The sequence below is a fragment of the Papilio polytes genome, unplaced genomic scaffold (assembly GCF_000836215.1).
Source record: "Papilio polytes unplaced genomic scaffold, Ppol_1.0 DF823399.1, whole genome shotgun sequence".
Taxonomy (NCBI): Eukaryota; Metazoa; Arthropoda; class Insecta; order Lepidoptera; family Papilionidae; genus Papilio; species Papilio polytes.
Genome location: NW_013525805.1, coordinates 2,944,803 through 2,951,221, shown reverse-complemented (window position 1 = coordinate 2,951,221; position 6,419 = coordinate 2,944,803).

Genomic DNA, 6,419 nt, shown 5'->3' with positions numbered 1-6,419 from the left:
CTAAATTAGACTTCTGGCACGCACACTTATCATATTGTACGCTGAATTGCTTCCACTTCACGCCTGTCTTCTGTGTGGTCGTGGTATTGCGGCGAGCCGGCTCTACAGTGCGAGGTGTTAAACTGGGCTCTACCACTGTTACTATTTGTTAGTTTAGTCAAGCAATTTTATTGTTTTGATAGATATTATTACCAAATTCTGTTGAAGATATTAAGTAAAGTTTTAAATCACTTTTGATATAGTAAAACTATTATGAAATTATGAGAAGGATTTTATTTTGCCAAGTACGCTAACGGGGCAATACATTTCTTGAGCCCTACTTGACCTAGCCAGTGTAGCGGCGTGCGAAGCCTATTATAGTATTTAATCCGCTTATAACAAAGTTGCTAGCCTCCTATCTTACAACGTCAAAATTTTCTTTAAAACATGACTGAAAGTTTATTTTCTTTACAACATTTAACTATTTACATTATGTTTGGATATAATTAAAGCAAATATATAAATGCGAAACGTCAAATGGATGACATGTTTGTTACTAGATATCTCTTAAACGATTTAACTAAACTCCATGAGATTAGGCATAGATGTAGAACATCTGGAAGAAGACATAGTATACTTACTAAGTTGTTTTAATCTGTGCGAACGAAGTCGCGTGTTAATACAAATATATTAGGCAAAATACATAAAAGACTTTTCTCGAAAGAAAGTCCAACTTTGATCCCTTTTCCTACCCACCCTTTTTCTTATAAGAAAAGGACGGGAAGGGAATGTGGATCTGACGCTGGAGGAGACGCATAGGAAGTGGAAATATCCTCTTTATGTGCGTTTCCTCCAATGTCCACTAAGGGTAGGCAAAGCATCCGCTATTGCGAATGTCTATGGGCAGCGGTTCCTTCGTCATTTTGGCGGATTTTTGGAGGATTTATAAAAAAAATTGTCAATTTCACTATTTTTTTTATAGATATGTTTGTTAGTTTTTAGGTTATTATAAAACTCACGTCATACAGACTTTCGAGTTCACTTGGTGCGATTCTGGAATATTCCTACATCCAATAATATAAGGAGACATTTACATAAATGAAGATAATTTCAAAGAACATTTTCCTTATAAGTAAATAAGTAGAAACATATAGATGTCCTTATTTCTTAATACACTCGGAAATATAAGGAAGTTAAGAAGTTAAGACGATTTTGGTTCTGAAGAAATGTAATGTCATTTATTTTGAACGATAAATTTTTTATGTATTACAGAAAATTCCGGATTTTTTTCTCAAGATGGCCGACCATGTCGAATAGAAATCAAACAAGTTACGATAAGAGGATTATTGAACGTTAATAAGATTTTTACGCTGTTACGCTTCTTTTTTAATTAGTCGTAATAAGGTTTTTGGTTAAGTTTTTTTTTATGTCAGGTTTATTCGGGTATATCGATCGTTGTGTGCATTAAAACCATCATATAAATACAAATATAATAATTATAAAATAAGATTGAAAGATTTTTTTTCTTACTCCATACGCTAGACAGTGTTTGAGTTGCTTGACCGATTTTGACTGGAATGCTATATGCGGGAATAACATAGACTAATTTTATCTTCCCTGCTGTCATTTAAGGTAAATTTAGGAAACATTCACAAAAATCTTAGAAATGCGAATGCTTAGATGGATGTTTGTTAGAGTTTGTAGCCTAAAAGGCTGAACGGGTCTGAATGAAATTTGGTAGATGTAGAGGATAGTCTGAAAGAACACATAGGCTACTTTCTTTTGTTTTGATATAAATTCACGAGGACAGAGTCTCGGGAGTAATCTATTTTTAAATAATTATGCGTCTTTAGATTATTTTTTGAGATAAAAAAAAAAGATAATTAAAAGTAAATTGTTTTCTTTTGTTTCTTCCATTAAACTTTAAAAATAAAACTCGTAGTAAAAGGGGCTGGACTTGTGAATAAACTTGCCGATAAAAACTTAAATTGGCGCGAACGTGTAATTGCATGCTGTTTATTTCCTAGTTACGGGAATAATGGTTTTGCGTTAACATTACTTGCACCTGGGCGGTTGCTTCCTCTGACGTCATAAAACTTTATCGTTTTTACGTGTTTGTAAGGTAAGATGCTCTTAGAATCAGAGGTTATGAGAAAATAATATGTTTTATTTCAAGTAATTATTTTAGGAGTGTTCAGTGCAATTACGCAGTAAGAATAAAAATGTATAAATGCTCAAAAATTTAATAACGTTAAAGATATCTGTACTAAAATTATAAAACGAAAAGATTTGTATTTTAATTGAAATAAATGTTTTTCTCCATTCAAAAGATAACTTAGATCTGTGAGTAACATAGCCTATGTTATTATTAATTTTAATTTTGCGCGGACGAAGTCGCAAGCAACAGCTTGTAATTCATATAAGTGCTTATCGAATCTTGATGCATACGTTACATAAGTTAAATTCTATTTACTTAAGTATATCGTAGTATAAAAGCTGTTAACCGTATAGTAGTGATCACGCTCCACCAAAAAATTGATTCGAAGCCTAACGAATCCATTTAAATCGTCAGTCACGTCCCCTTTTATTGTGGGGGCACAAGTTACAATGGCAGGAGAATTGTAAATAGGCTCTCAGTAGTGTTACGTCATTCTTGTAAATTGCAAAAACCTGCGAAGTTCAAATCAATGTAATTCAAATCAAACATACTGTGAATTATTTTAACATAGTTATAATACGAATTGATTTTAATTTATTTGTAAATTCGCTCCAATTCAACTTTATTATTATTAAAACAACCTTTATTATTAAATGATTTTGTTATTATTATTATTTTATTTTATTTTCTCCCATTTAAAATCTCTGGCATTATTTTTTAAACATTTTATCTGTTTATTCGAGTAAATACAATTGCACAGTTTATAATTCTAAATGTAAATTTGTTATTTTTAACCAATTTTAACCAACCAGTCCTTAAGTTTGGTTGATTTTTTTTATTTGGTTTAATTATTTTTTCTAGCTCAGATACGTCCTTAATTTTCCCTTAAAGGAAAATTTTAATATAATAAATTAAATTATATCCTCAACCTTGGTGAAAAAATTCTTTCCAGTTGCATCAATGTTGCTTAAGGATTCCCTAAAATTAAGGAACGCTTGAAGCATGTCAAAGTTAGATTCTAGACTTCTTTTCTTTTAAATAAATCATTTAGGAAAATTACAAATTTCAATTATTATTTGCGCTTTACAAGCAATGTTTTTAGAAAAATGTAATGAGTCAGAAATAAATTACTACGACCCAATCAGGTACTTCAAACGTTTCGAAGTGTAAAAGTTAATATCAAGTTTGAAATAAGATTCTTAGAAAATATTTTCTTCGGGAAAAATAAATCACTTTGGGGAAGCGTTACTTTGCGTCATTGGTAGAGGCGAGTTACTTTCAAAGTTTGATTTTTCATTTCTTTGAGGTATAGATTTCAATATTGAAGTTTCACTTACTTCCAGTTATATTGCCGTTCAGAAATACTTTGTAACTTAAAGTTTTTGGTGACTTAATGAAAAAACAAAGTGTGTAAATAACAGGTCGTCCTATATAACTTTAGTTAAATATAAAAAACCGTATTAAATATTTTTTGAATTTCCTTAATTAATACGAAAAAACATTTTATTCTTATTTACAAAATTCCTTTAACACTAAAAAGTTTCATTTTCACTAAAATAGGGCTTATTACTATTTTTTTTCATTGCACGAACGAAGTCGCGAACAAACGCTAGTCATGAATACGTTAATAGCTGTATTTAAAATTGTTAGAGCATAGTCTGGAAGAACACATAGGGTACTTACTTTTGTTTTTTTGGAACCACGAGACCGTAGTCGAGGGAAAACTAGTAGGAAACAAACGACAACCACTGTATTTATTATAAAAGAGAAAATATCACGTTAAAAATATTTTTATTCACATTTTATTGATAAAATAGTATTATAGAGTGGTATATTAATAACAGACGTTCTCAGCTTATCCTTTGTACCGTGTCTAATGATCGTAATAAAGCCAAATTGATCTCCTTACCCGTCGGCCGTCCTTGCGTATAATTGACTCTTCCCTGTCATTGGACACTTGATCCCCTATAAGCTGACAGAGGCCTCATACTTGAAATATTTAGTTCTCTTGATCGAATGCCAATATTATTTATACATTATTTTTTACGTTTTCATCCTATTTCGTATTGTTATTAAAAATCTTACTAATATTATACATGCGAATGTTTAGATGGATATTTGTTAGATATTGTAGCCTAAACGGCTGAATGGATCTCGATGAAATTTGGCATAGATGTAATTGGTAATTTAGAAAAACACGTAGGTTACTTACTTTTGATTTTTTTTTAATTCTAATCGGACTGAATCGCGGGCGAAAGCTAGTGATATTACAAGAGAGTTTTGTGTTTTATTCATTTTATTATTTAAATCGTAGTCAAGAGCTATTTCAATGTAAAAACTACCTAAAAAATAAATGTAGAGTAATCTAAATATGTATTGAGTTAAGATTGTTTAAGTAACTAACTTAATATGGTAACAAAAGTTTATCATAGATGTGATCACCTCTTGATAATATTAGTTTTTTCTTTATTTCAAGCCGCAAAAAAGAATAAGTATAAACAGTGTTACTTGTGAACGTTAATTCGTTCGGAAAAAATAAAGGCGCACTCAGACTGACGGTGAGTGTCGTTACGCCGCTCGCACGTGTTAGGTAGCACCATTTATCACGGCAAGATAAGCCTTCTTCTGGATCATCAACATGAGTAGTTTTCGTAATATATCTCACAAATGACTTTTTCACACTTCTAAGAAAAATAAGAGAAAAGGTGTGTTTAAGACTCCTACTTTTTTCTTAAAAAGTTTTTACTACAGGTAAAAAATAAACGTGTAATTTAAGAAATGAAAAATGTCTTCAAACATCGCTAAGACATATAGAATTATAATAATTCTTTGTTGTGTTAAGTCCTTACAAACAAGAATTTCCCTTTAATATCCACATTAAAAAATATGTTATTGCTTTTTTTCGCCCGCGTCTCCGTCTGCGTGGTATTAAAAAATACAAGAATTAAGTATGTGTTCTAGACTATCCTCCACATCTGTGCCAAATTCCATCCTGATCCGTTCAGCAGTTTAGGCTACAAACTGTAACAATCCATCTAAACTTTCGCATTTATAATATCAGTATGATTATTTTTATTTTCAGAAAGAATGAAAAAGTTGACAGCATTCTGCCACTACTTTGTAAGAATGTATCAATCGAAAACCCATAGTTTTTGTACATTAAACAGAAAACAAATAACCCAACTGCTTGTACAAGATCTGTCCCTAGGGTATTCGTTTAATTTGTTTTCAAAGAAAAAAATTATTCATGAAATTTGTTTCCCTCCGGACCCAAACCGCTAGACGGAGTTTTTCATGAATAAGTTGTTTTGTTCCGAAGTATAACATGTCCTCATTTGTTTTATTAGAGCACGCGCACATCATTGATTAAACTATCGCACGACTGTTTTGATTGCTTTGAGCTTATATGGAGGACACTACTCGGTATTTAGTTGTGCAACTAAACAGTTGAATTGGTTGCAAAACAATCGACAATCGCACAACAATTGTGGGATAGTTTAGTTGTGCGCTCGCTCTTAAGAGTAACTAAGAGTTCCCACTACACAAAAAATAGAAGAGAAACACATTTATTTCTATAAAAATCATATCAACGGTACCTAAATCTTTATAAGCTGTCGCCCTATGTTAACATTCAGTTTAGTCATTCTCAAGATAAGTAGGAGGAACTATTTAATCAAGCATCCAAACTTTACACTTATGACTCATCATCATCCACTCGCCCTTATCCCTTACGGAGGATCGGCACAGTATGTGCTGCTCCATACATCTCTATCAGCCGTCATATCTGAATCCACTCCTTTCTTAAGCATATCCTCTTTCACACAATCCATCCACACTTTCTTCGGTCTTCCGCTACCTTTGTAGCCATCCATTCAGTCTTAACACTTTCTGGTTTATGTCCCCATCGTTTCATCGCATAACATGTCCATACCAAGCTAACCTTTTGCTTCTCAATTTCTCCACCACTGACGCTACTTTCAAAGTTCCTCTACTAAACTTTACACTTATGACTATTTTTTATTTATTTATTAAATATGTTGCAATAGTTCTGTTTATTTTATCTATCATCATACTTATTAATGCGTCTAGTTGATATACATTTATACATCACTCAATGAATAGACATGAATACTGAAAAATATCAAACACTGGCTTATGTATCGAAAACTAGGTTAAAGCGAACTAACAATGCATTGACAAACACAAACAATCTTTTATAGATATTTGATAGCAAATCCATTTCAATTGTTTTAAAATGCTTTATGAATTTGAAGATAAGTAA